The sequence below is a fragment of the Coenobita brevimanus genome, chromosome 24 (genome assembly GCF_032717465.1).
Source record: "Coenobita brevimanus isolate Jiangsu-jjx chromosome 24, ASM3271746v2, whole genome shotgun sequence".
NCBI classification, from domain to species: domain Eukaryota; kingdom Metazoa; phylum Arthropoda; class Malacostraca; order Decapoda; family Coenobitidae; genus Coenobita; species Coenobita brevimanus.
In genome coordinates, this window is record NC_136977.1 from 20,832,242 (window position 1) to 20,847,117 (window position 14,876).

Genomic DNA, 14,876 nt, shown 5'->3' on the forward strand with positions numbered 1-14,876 from the left:
GAGGGCGAGACGTATGGGGTAGTGAGAGACAAGAGTGGGAGAGGGGATAGGGGACAGAGACGAGAGGAGGGGAGAGGAGAGGAGACAAGAGGGGGAAGGAGGGGTTGGGTGGTGAGAAAAGAAGGTAAGAGACAAGGGTGGGAGGGGAAGGGGTAGCAGGAGAGGCACACACAAGCATATACCCAATACATAAATCTCAGATACCTAAAGCTGATGCCCAAGCTGACAGTACGGACAATGCCCCTTGCTCCCCCCCCCTCTCTCAGCTGAACTACTGTACTTATATATCCTATTCTGGTAACAGCCAATCCCTTACCAACTTCTATGCGTAAGGACTCGGGGCTAGGTTACAGCTGTCCAGTACATTAATGGACAGATGACCAGCATACTTACCTTGGTGGCACAAAAAAAAAAAAAAAAAAAAACTTCAGACATCATCTCTCTCACACCGACAGGCTCGTATTCTCGTCGGTTAACCCCTTAACCGCGGGGTTGTTGGGAATATGCCGTGCGTGTCCAGCGGGGATATTCGCGCTACGACTGACTTTTTACAAATATTTGCCAAAAATCAGTTATTAGTCCTAGAATAATATAATTAAATAAGCTTATGGCACATACCTTCAGCTTTCTCCTGGGATGTTTGTTGAGCCTTCATCGTCTACCGTAGGACTTGTGGAGACTTCTGAAGTTGGGTAACGAAGTCTCCACTTTACACTTCTCGATACCCCATAATATGGTTACCGCTGCCTGATATTATAACTACAAACATTATTCTATGAATTTCAAGTATTTTGGAATCCATATTCCCCCCCCAAAAAAAAAAAAACTGTGAAAGCAATGTAAATTACGAGCTCATACCAGCTTTCCTCCCGTGCTGGTTCCTCTAAGGTATTCTGAGGCGGAGCTGTCATTTATTATTTATAAACACACACTTTATATTCCTAGTACTTTATTACACTTATTTATATATACAATATTTATCTATAAAGTCTTTCAGTACTAGTAGTTTATTTTCACTCCAGACATTCACTTTCTCGTTCTGTAAACTGGCGTAGAGAGCGAAGCTGTCACTATCACTTTCATTAATCCCAGTATTTATAGGGGAGGGCGGTGATGGTTCGGACAGTTGGATGGTTCGGACAGTGCATTCCCTGAGAAACGTATTGGACCTAGAGTCGTGTGAATGTGTGAAAGTGGAAGAGTTTGTTTACTTCGACCACACGGAACCTCCAAGCTAGAAACCCCTCACTTTTTGATGCAGGTCAGATTTTATGTTTTTTTTGCATCTCATATGTAATAATTTGAGTGTATATCGTAAGCTCTACCTTTATGAGTATGCTACGCATCGAACTGTGCATTATCAGGGTGAATCTGTGTTGCATGTAGAACATATTGCTATGAAAAATGAAAGTTAAACTCTCTCGTGTGAAACTTGAGAGTACCCGTCAATTAATTATATAGACTCGGGATGATTCGGACGGTTGAGGAGGAGGATGGTTCGGACAGTCCAAACTATCCCTCCACTACTACCAAGTCATGACCTTATCGAATGAAAACGCTACTTTTGATCATTTATGTTTGAACACAGTGAAACACCATTCTTAATAGATATCCGGGAATATATATTAATAGTTTTGTTTATTTAACCTTTTCCTTAAAGTGTTAAAAGAAGGAAGGGGTAATACAACTTCTATTTCAGTTTTGCAGGCTACAATATGCATTAAAAATCTTAAGTTAGTCCATCTGAAATAAGGCCCAGAAAGTGAAAAGTGAAGCCAATATTCCAGAAAGAGAGAGAGAGAGAGAGAGAGAGAGAGAGAGAGAGAGAGAGAGAGAGAGAGAGAGAGAGAGAGAGAGAGAGAGAGAGAGAGGCTAATTATGCATGATTTTGTAGCAGAAAGTAAGAGGATAAGTCATTTATTAATAAATCTGGTGAAGGTTATTTCAGTTATAAAATATATATATTTTTTAACATATCAAGTACTTCATTTGGATTCTGAAGTTTAATATTGTACTTTAGGAAAATGAAATATCTTTGAATTGATAAAGGTTTGTTTTTATCCAATATAACTCACATAATTTAAGAATATGCTGAGTAATGCGTATGGCCGAACCATCCCACCCTAATGTCCGAACCATCACCACTGGTAGGGATGGTACGGACGATTTAGTCACTTGCGTTTCGTTAACTATAGCATAAAGCTGAAAAGAGCTAAGAAGTTCATATTATCAACCTAAAAAGCCAAATGATGTGGCAACATTTTAACAAAACCAGATTACACTCCTGCTACAACCTGAATTTTTATCAATATTTTTAAAAATATGTCCGAACCATAACCGCCCTCCCTTACATGCTAGAGCGAAACTTTCACTTTCATTACCGGGTACTCCTAGTATTTATACTCGTATTCTTATATTAATACTTATTTACATTTCTGTTCACATTCTCTATTTTATTTACATTATTTACATTTTTATTTTATTTACACTATGTAATGCACTGTCACTTGCAGTAACTTATAAAACTATTTTCCACTATTCAGTTATATTTACATTCATTGCTTTCACTTGCTGTTTACACATTATTTACACATTATTTTCATTTCCACTTGCACTGTTTTAGAGTCACTAGAAAGATCGTAGTCACTGTCCATCATTATCATTGATAAATTAGTCCTTTCACATTCCACAGCAGAGTCACTTAGCCTTTTACCCCTTCCCACACGAGGTTTAGTAGGGGTAGAAGTCACAGGGCCCTTTGCATGGGGCTAAAAAGCGGCGGAATTGGACAGGCGCGAATCCGACGTGATTTCACCTTGAAAGACGAAAGCAAACTGAATGCTGTGGCCTAAGGGCAGTGAGGGGTTGCCAATGTCAGCATGGTGACAGTTGCTAATATATACGCTATGAAATGATTGGCAGAAAATCTAGACAATACATAATAAATTAGGTAGTTCCAGGTGAATGTAAATATCGCTTAGGCTTCTCCCTTCCTTTCTTATATATATATTTCTATCATGAGAACAGCTCATACGGCATATTTCAAGGGGAAATAAACAGGGAAAATTAGCGAACGAGTGCACGTGAGGTGTTGCCAGGTGATAATTAGCCCATTTCAGATGTATGGCAGTATCAATGACCTTTTCTTTTTCTTTTATATATTATTTTGTATAAGAATAGGACAAAGGGCACATTTCAATGGATAAAATGAATGGAAAAATCCGTCCAGGATTTGTGTAGTGCAGCACAGCTGGTCAGGCGGGAGGAGAGGGTAATGGAGGTGAGGTAAGGAGGGGAGTCAAGGACAGGAGAAAAATGGGTAAATTGTCAACAGTGGATGGGAGTACAGGTGACATTAGCAGAACTGAGTATAGCTGAACACTGGTACTAATGATAGATGATACAAGCCACCTCTTGAAAGCCAAGGCGAATTCAAAATAACAATCACAAAAGTGATGCCCCGCGGTATGATCCCTTGCTCCCGAGTGTCATGAAAGTGACACCCCATGGTTATGGGGAAGTACCCTAACACCTCTTCCTTAATTATTTATTTTTGGATATGGCTGGTTAATATCCCTTTTTACGTTGCTTATGCAAAGCATGGTGATATTGGATTTATGTAATACAGAAGAGGACAGTAAGATGTAATAAAAAAATAAATCTCTTAGAAAATGGTGTTAGGAAACTCACACAACCGAGAAAAAGGGACCTTCTAATCACAATACCACCATTAGGGGGGAAAGCAATTAACGACCAGAGGAAGAGAAAGAAGAAAAGAACTGGGCCTTGAACAACGGACAATCAAAGCTATGCTCATATAAAAGACTCCGCCATGCTTTATATTTTAAAAACAAAGGACGAAGAACTTTAAATTCCAATTCTTTTTTTTTTTTTACTCGACTTCAACACTTTTAATACTGTTTTTCTTGTGTCTCTTAAACTATTCGACTGTGGTTAATTCAGACGCCCCCTGCTGAAGTGATGCAAGTGACACAAACAAAAAGTCGAGAAAACAGGATTTGAAAGTTGGTGGGCTGGCTCACTCCCGCCTGCCCTTGCCTCACTTCACCTCTAGAGCAGAGGTGAAGCAAGGAGCAAATCGGTGGCGCTAACCTCATTTTGAACTCTCATACACTATATTCTCGGGTTATTATTAATCTACTGATAATATATGACCCCTTGAAGCACATGGCGCTTTTGTGCCTTATATTTTAGGTACCTCCATACGATCTCACTCAACATACAAAGATTTGTCGGAGTTGCATGGATAAAAAATGGCATCCTTTACCTTTTAATAATCCTGTTGTTTTAAACTGTCTGAATAAGTGGCTGATGAAGACTGAAGGCCTACCCAAGCCATTGCAAGACAATGACCCTGATGATAATATTATTGAATGTAATTGTGTTTTGTTTTATTACAGTACTACTTCGTCGCTTAATATGTTCTTGTTGTCAATACTTAATAATTTCCTCTTCATAATAGTGAATATTTTTTTCTTGTAAATTAAAAAGAAATAGGTAATGTAAAACTCGTAAGGATTTTTCAAAATAATATATTTCTTTAATGTAGCCACGTACACACAACTTGCTTTTTACTAGAAAAAAAAATAATGACTTTTCTTTCATAATATTATTCTTATTGTTTTTTCTTAACACTAAGGCTTTCTCTTGGGTACTTCACTTAATCACAGCCATAGAACCCCCTTTGGCACAAGGGGCACTGAATAATATTTTCTTGTAAAAGAAAAAAAAGTAGGTAATGTAACACTCGTAAGGACTTCTCAAAATAATATTTTTCTTTTATGTAGACAAGTACACACAACTTGATTGTTACTAAAAAAAATAATGACTTTCCTTTCATAATACTACTACTTTTTTTTCTTAACACTAGCTTAACACAACGAACCGTACAGGTCGAAAACCACACACAAAAAAGAAAGAAGAAGAAGAAAAAAAAAGGTAAATCAGTTGATACAAGGCGGGAGCTATGACTGACGGCCCTGCTGCACTCCCATTGGCTGGCGGGCACCATGATGTTAGTGTGCTGATTGGTTGGGCACCTCTCCCGGGCTCTTGCCTTACTACAGATCGGAAAGTAAAGTCGTGCAGCATTTCCTCCTAAAATTCGTGGTTTTGTGTAGGATTATGGACCTTATGACCACACCACTTCCCTGAATCACCTTGGGAAACTTACCTCACATAAAGCTATTATCGTACTACTCGATGCAAGTGAAAACTAAATTTCGACCGAGGTGTCACTTGCATCACTTCGGCAGGGGGCACCTCAATTTCTCTGAGCTGAATGAAAAAACTGCTGGTCATTAGTCAGAAGAGAATACGAAAGTTCATAGTTCGCTTGCAAAGGATGTTAGTAGTATAGTTCATTCAGTTTAACTTGGCCCAAATTTTCATCCCTTTGCAACTTATTTCACGTAGTTTAGTGGTAGGAAAGGAGAGTACTGTGGTTCGACATACTTTCTGTAGTACTTTTGCGTAACTAGCATCATATTCTAGTGTTAATCTACTGTTAGGACTCAGCATTCAAGATGAAGGGATAGCAAATTTAGGTCAATGTAAAGTGAACTGAATATAGCCCCAGGTTCATCTGAAACGTGAACCTAGTGGTCTGCAGGCTGAAGCTGTCGTCTTGCAGTCCTCCATCCTCCTTTTGAGGGGATAGGGAGAGAACTGGGGGACGTTTGTATAACCGGGCAGTGGAGCCACCCAGTTATATCGGTGCCACCACATGAAAGCGACTCTCTTCTGCACGAGAGGATTAGAGGATAATTATAAATCAGGTTTGAGGCGGTACAAGAGGCCTTTTTCTTTACTATCCTTGTCTTATTCTAGGAGTTTAGTTACTCTGACCTACTGCAGTAATCCTCTCTTCTTATGTAGCAACTGACTGCACAGGTATTCGAACCCACAAGAGGTCAGCTTCATCCGTACTTTCACTTTTATCTTAACTTGATTTCACAGCATCATTAGGAAAACTGGGAAGAAGGTATGAGAGTAGGAAGAAACGGTAGAATGAGAACTGTATGTAGCGAGGAGGAGGAGGGAGGGGGAAGGTCGTTTAGTGAGAATGATCCTGGTTATTTAAGAACAATTTGTGGTATGATTTCATGGTAGACTGGGTTACGAGGGGTGTAGGTGGGAGGATGATACAATAGGTACAGGAACGTGTTTGTGGGTGAGTGAAATAGGTGGCTGGGTATGATGCAGGTGGTTCACTGGGTGTAGGTGAGTTGGGTAGGCAGTGGGGTAGATGCGGGAAAGGTAAGTGAGTGAGGCAAAGTTTATTCTTTGGTGTATAAGTGGAGGACTTTGCGGAGGTGAGTGAATGAGACCAAGTGGCTGAGTGAAGAAAGGGTGATTGAATGAATTATATATGAGTAAGATAAAGAATAGGTGGGTGGGTGAGGCTCAGGTGTGAGAGGCGCATGTAGGTGGGTGGGTGAGGAACAGGTGGGTGGGTGAAGCAAGTGGATAATTAAGGTCCAGGTGGAGAGATAAGCTCCAAGTGGATAATTAATACACAGGTTATCAAGACCCAGGTGGATGGAAGGTGGATGGCTGATACACGTGGTTTCTGGGATACAATCAAGGGGGTGAATGATTCATATGTAGATGGCTAAGTCCTAGGTGGTTGATTGGTTGATTAAAGAACAGGTGGATAATTAAAACACAGGTGGATAATCAAAACACAGGTGGATTGCAAAGTCCCAGATGGTTGGTTAAGGACAGGTGGACGGTAACCGCACAGATGGACGGCAAAGTCCCAGGTGGATGGGTTTACTCCGGGAAGCAAGAATGAAAGAGGGTCACGGGGAGGAGGGGGGGGGTGGAGTGACTAATATGAGGATGGTTACCTCACCCGTGGGTGGCTGAGGCAGAGGATTTTACTTCTGAAGGTCCTCATGGTGGAAGAATTAAGAAACTGGTGGATGGATAGGTGGATGGGCAAGGCACAGGTGGATAGGACACAGGTGGGATGGTTAAGACACAAGTGGATGGTTACGGTAAGTCCCAGGTGGATGATTAAGACAGGTGGATGGTTGAGATAGGTGGATGATTAATGTCTAAGAGGATGGTTAAGGCACAGGTGGATGGATATGTGGCGTCTGTGAGGGGTGGTGTAAGGGGTGGATGAGTGACTTGCAGATGAGAAAGACCCTGGTGGATAATTAAGCCCTAAGTGGATGACAAAAATACTGACGGATGGATGATACAGAGATGAATGAATAAGGGAGCAGTGGATGATTTTATACTAGGTAGATGGTTAGTACACGTTGCGTCTGTGAGATAAGGTCAAGGAGGTGGATGAGAATGAATGGTTAAGGCATAGGTGGATGGAATACGACAGATGTGGATAATTTACACTTTGAGGATGTGGACGTCCTAAGAGTTTTATGCTGACTACTTCAAGGCGATTTATTCAGTCAGAGAAACACACTGGCAGGCGACTGGGCGATACGAGTGGATGGTTGATGCAGATGTGGATTAACAGAGCCCAGGTGAATGGCTATGGCACAGGTGGAACTTTAATCAACACCTGGACAAATGAAGCACAGGTGGACTATGTGATGTGGGGTCAGGAAGGTGTTAGGTGAGTGACAGGTGAGGTGGTGGTGATTCATTGGCGTAAGTGTGACAAGTGGGGGGAGGTGGGGAGTCAGGGGTGAGGAGGTGACTCATAGTGGGTCGCAGGGGGCTAGGCAGGTGACTGGAGGGGTCAAGGGAGAAGGAAGGATGGTGGGGGTGGGTACTGTGGAAAGGGTAGTAGGGTGCTGGTGGTTGCGTGAGGCAAGCGGGTAGGCAGAGATAGTAGGGTGGTAGTTGTTGGGGAGAGGGGGGAGAGCGTGTGATGAGGCAGAGATGGTGGCGTGATGGAGGAACGGTGGTGCTGGTACGAGAGGGAGGGGGGGACAGAGGTCGTGGAGTGTTACTGGTTGGAGGAAGGAAGGGAGTGGAAGCATAGTGATGGAGTGTAAGATGTAGAGGCTGGTGTGACTTGTGTGCGGTGGGGTAGTTGGAAGTGATTGGACGGTGATGAGGAGGGAGTGGCATAAATAATGGAGGGAGGAGGGGGAGGAGTACAAAGTAGTACAGAGGAAAGCAAACAGCAACAGACCTGTTGGTCCTTTCGTGGCTGCCTGGTATGGGGAAGGTTATAACAAACAAAACTCTTTCATCACCTAAAAACAAGGACAGAAAAGCAGGAAGGCAGAAGTGATGGGGTGAGAAGGAGAAGGTAGAAGTGATTGGGAAAGGAAAGGGATGGTTTGTGAAGATGGTGGTGGTAGTCGGGGAGGAGGGCAAGATGAGGGAGGATGTTGGGAGGGGTGAAGGGGAAGCGTGGTGAGGGTAAGGTGGGGTGGAGGGGCCTTGTTGTGGTAAAGGTGGTGAAAGATAATTTTTTGTCCTTGATCGTTACGTACAGAGGGCAAGCACAGTACTTAACCCCGTCACCTCCACGCGCCTCGCCTAAGTTGGGCAGGAGTGTATGATGGAAGCAAAAAATTAATAATATAAAAAAGTATTCTAGAGGTTATGGGTGACTGTTTATAATCCCTCCAATACCAGATGCTTACTCCTACGATGAATAAAATCGTCTGTCTTTAACACCAATTATATATAAGACGTCGTGATACCAAAAATGTTGAACAATCTCCATTTATCCTTTCTGTACAGTGTTTTTTTTTTTTTTTTCAATAATTCAATATTTGCAATCTGCAGACATTATTCTTCACCATAAAATTGTTGCTGCAGTGACTTTTTTAACCTGAATAATATCGCCCGTTGTGAGCTGGAATATTATATGAAATTCTTTATTCTCGTCAGAAATTTAACCGTGACAACATTTAACATTAATGATTTTCCACGCGTACCTTGGAGGATAATAAAATCGCTTAATGTTAGCCAGAGTAAAATACAAAGTAGGTAATTTGCATCCAAAGGGTTAACTCCAAGAAAGTAACGTTTTTTGTATTAATGTTACCTTTTGGCGATATTATCCTGCTTTGAAGAGCCCCCTAGCAGTGAAGGTGTTAATTAAGACTACAGTATATCAAACCCATCCAACTAGGGAAAGTCTCTCTTCTGCTGAGTAAAATCGTCTGGAATAACTCAAATAAATTAAAAAGATGTCCACGGAATGAGGGAGTCGTGGTTTCTCTCTCTCTCTCTCTCTCTCTCTCTCTAGGCTTTAAAATACTGTAAATCCGTCTGACGTAAGCCAAAGTAAAATCAAAGCAAGGGGTACGTCGCAGCTAACGACCTCTCGTACAGAAAAGGTTGAATGACTGCAGGTTGGCTATGCACGAAGAACAACTTTGTATTTTCATCCTCGGCATAATCCTCTGACCTTAGGGAAAGAAGTAAAAAAAAAAAGAAAAAGCAAGTAATTCTCAGCTAAAGGGTTGGGAAAGTTTAGAATGGCCTCTCGTCCTCATGGGGATAAATGGTTGCAGGCCTGTCTGTTCACAATCATCAATTCTGCATTTCATTATTGCTGTGCCGAGGTATCCTTATAAAGACCCTGATATTTAGCCTCTTGAACCCGGCGACCTACTTTTTTTTTTATTTTTATTTTTTTATCATCTTAACCACGCCGCCAAGAGTCGATTTAGTTAAATGCTTTTTATTGTTTTGTTTTTACTGTAGCGATGGAAGGATGACCAAAGGCTACATCTGACCCCTGCTGTATGAAAGGCCTCCCCAAAATGAATAAATTTGTTTGGGGGAGCTAGAATAAAATAACAATGATGTTCTCGTGAAGAAGGGGTTAAATGGCTGGAGACTGGTTGGCTATTCACAATCATCAATCTGGCAGTTGATGACTGGTATGCGATGGTACCACATAAAAGTCCTGATACCTTACACCAGCGCACACGTGAATACACAGTTACATATGTAAACATTCCTTCATGATGCACGAGACTTTTATGGCGGAAATTCGGGTGGGGAAAAGGAGAGGGAGAAAGTACGAGAGAGGGAGAGAGGGAGACAGCAGGTGAGAGGGAGAGGGAGAGAGGAGAGAATGAGAGCGAGAAAGAAGGAGAGGGAGAGAGAGCAGGACTTTCTCTGGCTCTCGTGGATGCAGGGGTAGTGTTTGGCAAGCCCGGCCTCTGTGCTACGGTGTACAGGGAGGGACCTATCACATTAACAACCCACTAATGATCCTTTGGTAATTACTGACGCTGTGCAGGAAGGGATGACTACATTCAGCTTAGCATACATCCTTCAGATTCAAGGAAGTAGAATCGGCCTCCTATCATCCTTTCAATACCTCCTATCATCCTTTCTTTATGGTACACTGGCCAACTTCAGGCGAATTTATTCAGCTAAGGATATGTCTTGTTTTGGAGGGGTTACCAACTCGCTGAATGACACGTAGAAACAACCGACCTATGAAACTAACAATCGTGATAGTAATTACAAGAGAGAGGGAACAAAAGCATGGTCATCTTGTGAAACTCTAGCCTGATGAGAGATACAAAAACGCACTGACATTGTTTACAGCTTCTTCAAGTTGAGATGTTTAGTCGAAACTGAAGAAAAACGTCTCAGAGATAAAGCTAACGATCGTGCAGATAAACAAAACGCATTAACAGCTGGTGAAACAAACGATCGTCAGAAACTAAACACATTAACAGCTGGTGAAACTAACGATCGTATAGAAACAAACGCATTAACAGATGGTGAAACTAACGATCGTGTAGAGAAACAAAACGTATTAACAACTGGTGAAACTATTGATCGTGTAGAAACAAAACGCCTCAACATCTGGTGAAACTAATGATCGTGTAGAAACAAAACGCCTCAACATCTGGTGAAACTAATGATCGTGTAGAAACAAAACGCCTCAACATCTGGTGAAACTAATGATCGTGTAGAAACAAAACGCCTTAACAACTGCTGAAACTAACGATCGTATAGAGAGAAACAAAACGCATTGTCTGCCAGCGAAATTCACGTCCGCCCAAACGCCTTTCATCCAGCCACACAAAGCTGTAATTTAAAGTGTATGGGGGGTAGGTCTACGTAATCTCCCATGGCTCCTTATTCTCAACGATTAGACAGGCCCACTAGCACTTTTTCGTGACTATCAAATGTCTGTAGATGGAATGTTAACATTTTCCTATATGCTATTTAATCTATCTAAAATTTTCTTGTCCGCCATTTATTCAATTTACTTTCTCCTTGTACTCTATTTACTCAGCCTAATATTTCCCACTATATTATTTTTACGCTATCTGTTTTGGAATTAGAAAGACATAGATAACACGGTAACAAGACTCTATCTATTGCCAGACGTCTCAATCCCGTAAGGGTGGTCACGAATAAGTCTCCTCCACGTCGCCCTGTCCAGTGCCACTTCACTGCCTTGCTCCCAATAAGAAGTCATTAAAGGAAGTTCTATGAAGCCGCCTACTGAGTCCCATCCCCCTCAGCAGATACAGGGCTGCTTGTTTGGAATATTTCCCTGCTCGCGACCTACTAGTACCCAATTCAGCAGCTTCGTGAGGGAGTTATATCACGGGGCAAAGGTGGGGCCAGCTTTTACCATTACCATTAACAACAAAATTCATCATTCTCTCTCTCTCTCTCTCTCTCTCACTTGTGCCCACATCACAACACAGAAACAAGACAAAGGACATCATTGATAGCCGCATCTACCCCAACCGTATCCACTACCCAGACACACCCTAAAAACTGTTCTTTATCTTTAGCCACACCTCTCCAACACATCCCAGACACACCCCAGATGCACATCACATGCACCCAACACACGCTGTTGTGGGTGTTGCAAAAACTGACCGGAAGTAACAGTGTGACGCTCATTAAACTCTACGGTTCCAACTTGCCAATTCCAATCTCCAAAAAGGTACAGTGACTCAGTGAGTAAGTGACACAGTTAGGGTCACACACTGTATCTGGCCATCTCCGTGGATGCCGTAAAAAAGAAAACAAAAAAGAAAAAAACACCCTGGTAAAAACAATCATCAATATACTCCTCTATATGCTTTCCTCCCCTCTTTCCTTGTTGCATCGCAAAGGACAAATATCATGGATGAGAGCTTCAGCATGCTTGTACTCTTAAAAAAAAAAAAAAAAAATCACCATCATTATACTACCCATATTTTTCGTCCTCCTACATCTCTCTTGTATAAATGGGGTCCTATTAATGGTAATAGTTTGTGTTCTTGTACTTACATCACTAAAAAACTGTTACGAATCATCATCATCAGCATCAGCATCAGCATCAGCATCAGCATCAGCATCAGCATCATCAGCATCAGCATCATCATCAGCAGCATCAGCAGCATCAGCATCAGCAGCATCAGCATCATCATCAGCAGCATCAGCATCAGCATCAGCAGCATCAGCATCAGCATCAGCATCAGCATCATCATCAGCATCATCAGCATCAGCATCAGCATCAGCATCAGCATCAGCATCAGCATCATCAGCATCATCAGCATCATCAGCATCAGCATCAGCATCATCAGCATCAGCATCAGCATCATCAGCATCAGCATCATCAGCATCAGCATCATCAGCATCAGCATCAGCATCATCAGCATCAGCATCAGCATCAGCATCAGCATCAGCATCAGCATCAGCATCAGCATCATCAGCATCAGCATCATCAGCAGCATCAGCATCAGCATCAGCAGCATCAGCAGCATCAGCAGCATCAGCATCAGCATCAGCAGCATCAGCATCAGCATCAGCAGCATCAGCATCAGCATCAGCATCATCAGCATCATCATCATCAGCATCAGCATCATCAGCATCAGCATCAGCATCAGCATCAGCATCAGCATCAGCAGCATCAGCATCAGCATCATCAGCATCAGCATCAGCAGCATCAGCATCAGCATCAGCATCAGCAGCATCAGCATCAGCATCAGCATCAGCATCAGCATCAGCATCAGCATCATCAGCATCAGCATCAGCATCATCAGCATCAGCATCAGCATCAGCATCAGCATCAGCATCATCAGCATCAGCATCAGCATCAGCATCATCAGCATCAGCATCATCAGCATCAGCATCAGCATCAGCATCATCATCATCATCATCATCATCAGCAGCAGCAGCAGCAGCAGCAGCAGCAGCAGCAGCAGCAGCAGCAGCAGCAGCATACCTTCTTTCTCAGTGCTACAAAAGGGGTTCTAATCTCTTCTCGGTCCCCTGAACAGATACGGATGCTGTTTCTTGGTTTCGATTCTTCCTTGGCTCACGACTCCGGATCCCAAGAGACTTCCCAATGGCCGACCCCAAATATTCTCCTTACCCCCCCTTCAGATGCCATGTCTTCCGAATCTTATTATTTTGGGATACCGTGCAAGGATTTCAATATCTGCAGTGATACGTAACTCATTCCCGAAAATAAAACAACCTACATTTATTAGTGATCGTATATTACTATATTGATTTTTCTTTATGGAAACAGAAACGAATTCCATTAACAGCTTCAATCCGATACCTTTTTTACATTCTTTCCAGTCAGTTTATTCAATTAAGAACCCCCCCTCCCCAGATAAATGGTTTAAAGCATCTCGTGCCGATGTGCAAACAAGTCTCCAGTTTCAGACACGGTCATTTGTGAAGTCCTCGATAACAATAAAGCCTCTCTGACTTCATTATCTCGTTGCTGACTGGAGAGCAAGTCCACGTTTAGTATCCTCATCCACTTGCAAAATACCAACAAAGAATCATGATCACTATGGCGACGATCATCATAACAGTTCTCTTTACTGTTATAAACTGGGGGAGTAGGACTTACAATTAAGAAAAAGAAAGCACAAAAGTGAAGAACAAGAAAAAAGCAAAAGTAGAAAGGCTATCAAAAGACAGCCCAATTTAACACAAACAAATAAAAGTTTCTAAAAGCAGCACAACTTAGCTCTAGTTTTGTATTCAGTGTGAGGCAGCGCACATGAGTAACACTATCAGTTAAGGCATAACTCAGTGGTTCATCAGACTGCAAAGAGCTTTATGGTCCGAATCAGTCGTCAATTAAGTACCTGGCCTTGTTTATTAAGTTGCTGTGGTATACTGTTATCGAGGGTGGCAGAGGAATTCTGATTGTGTGATTGCGAGGGGCGATTCGTTTGTGGGTCGGAAGAGTAGGTCATTATCTATCGCTGCAAGAGTACAAGTTTGCGTCCAATCTACTCCCAATAAAGGCAAACACGCAGCACCCGTCTACCTACGCACTCTCAACTCTATTCTGCCCAGCACTCTCAGGCAACAGTTAAACGTTATTCCCTGTCTCTAATGGACGCAAATGATCAACTCTGGGACGGTATTCCTCAGTCCCTCTTTCCCACTGCCTATGACTCTCAGATGTTTTAAACGCAATGTGACCAGGGATCTTGATAAGAGAGGATCTCGGGAATGGGTTTCAATTTTGTTTAACTTTCTTTTGAAGGAATATGTTCTTGTATGTTCATAGCCATCAGTTCTTTCCTTTATGCATAAATATATACTGAACAAGGTAATGCCTAGTAGAATGGATTGCAAAGGCTGGATAAGGTTGTCCAAAGAAGTCAGTATTGCAAATGAAGTCAGATTAAGCTAACAATGCACAGTAGATTAGGTAGAGGGAACTACAGAGTGGATAGCAACGGAGTCTTAATCATCTAATATATACAGCATTAAGTAAAGTGGACTAGAGTGGGGAAAGCAAAGGATCTGTAAGATTAGGCCACCCACTGAAGACCAATTACCCCATCATATCTATTGTGCAGCCCTAACAAAAGCTATATTGAACACGTTAATGGTACTCACCGTAGGGCGGGGTGCGGCGGCCTCCACTCCCCAGCCTTCTGTGTTGCCTCCCTCCACCCACCACCATCCCT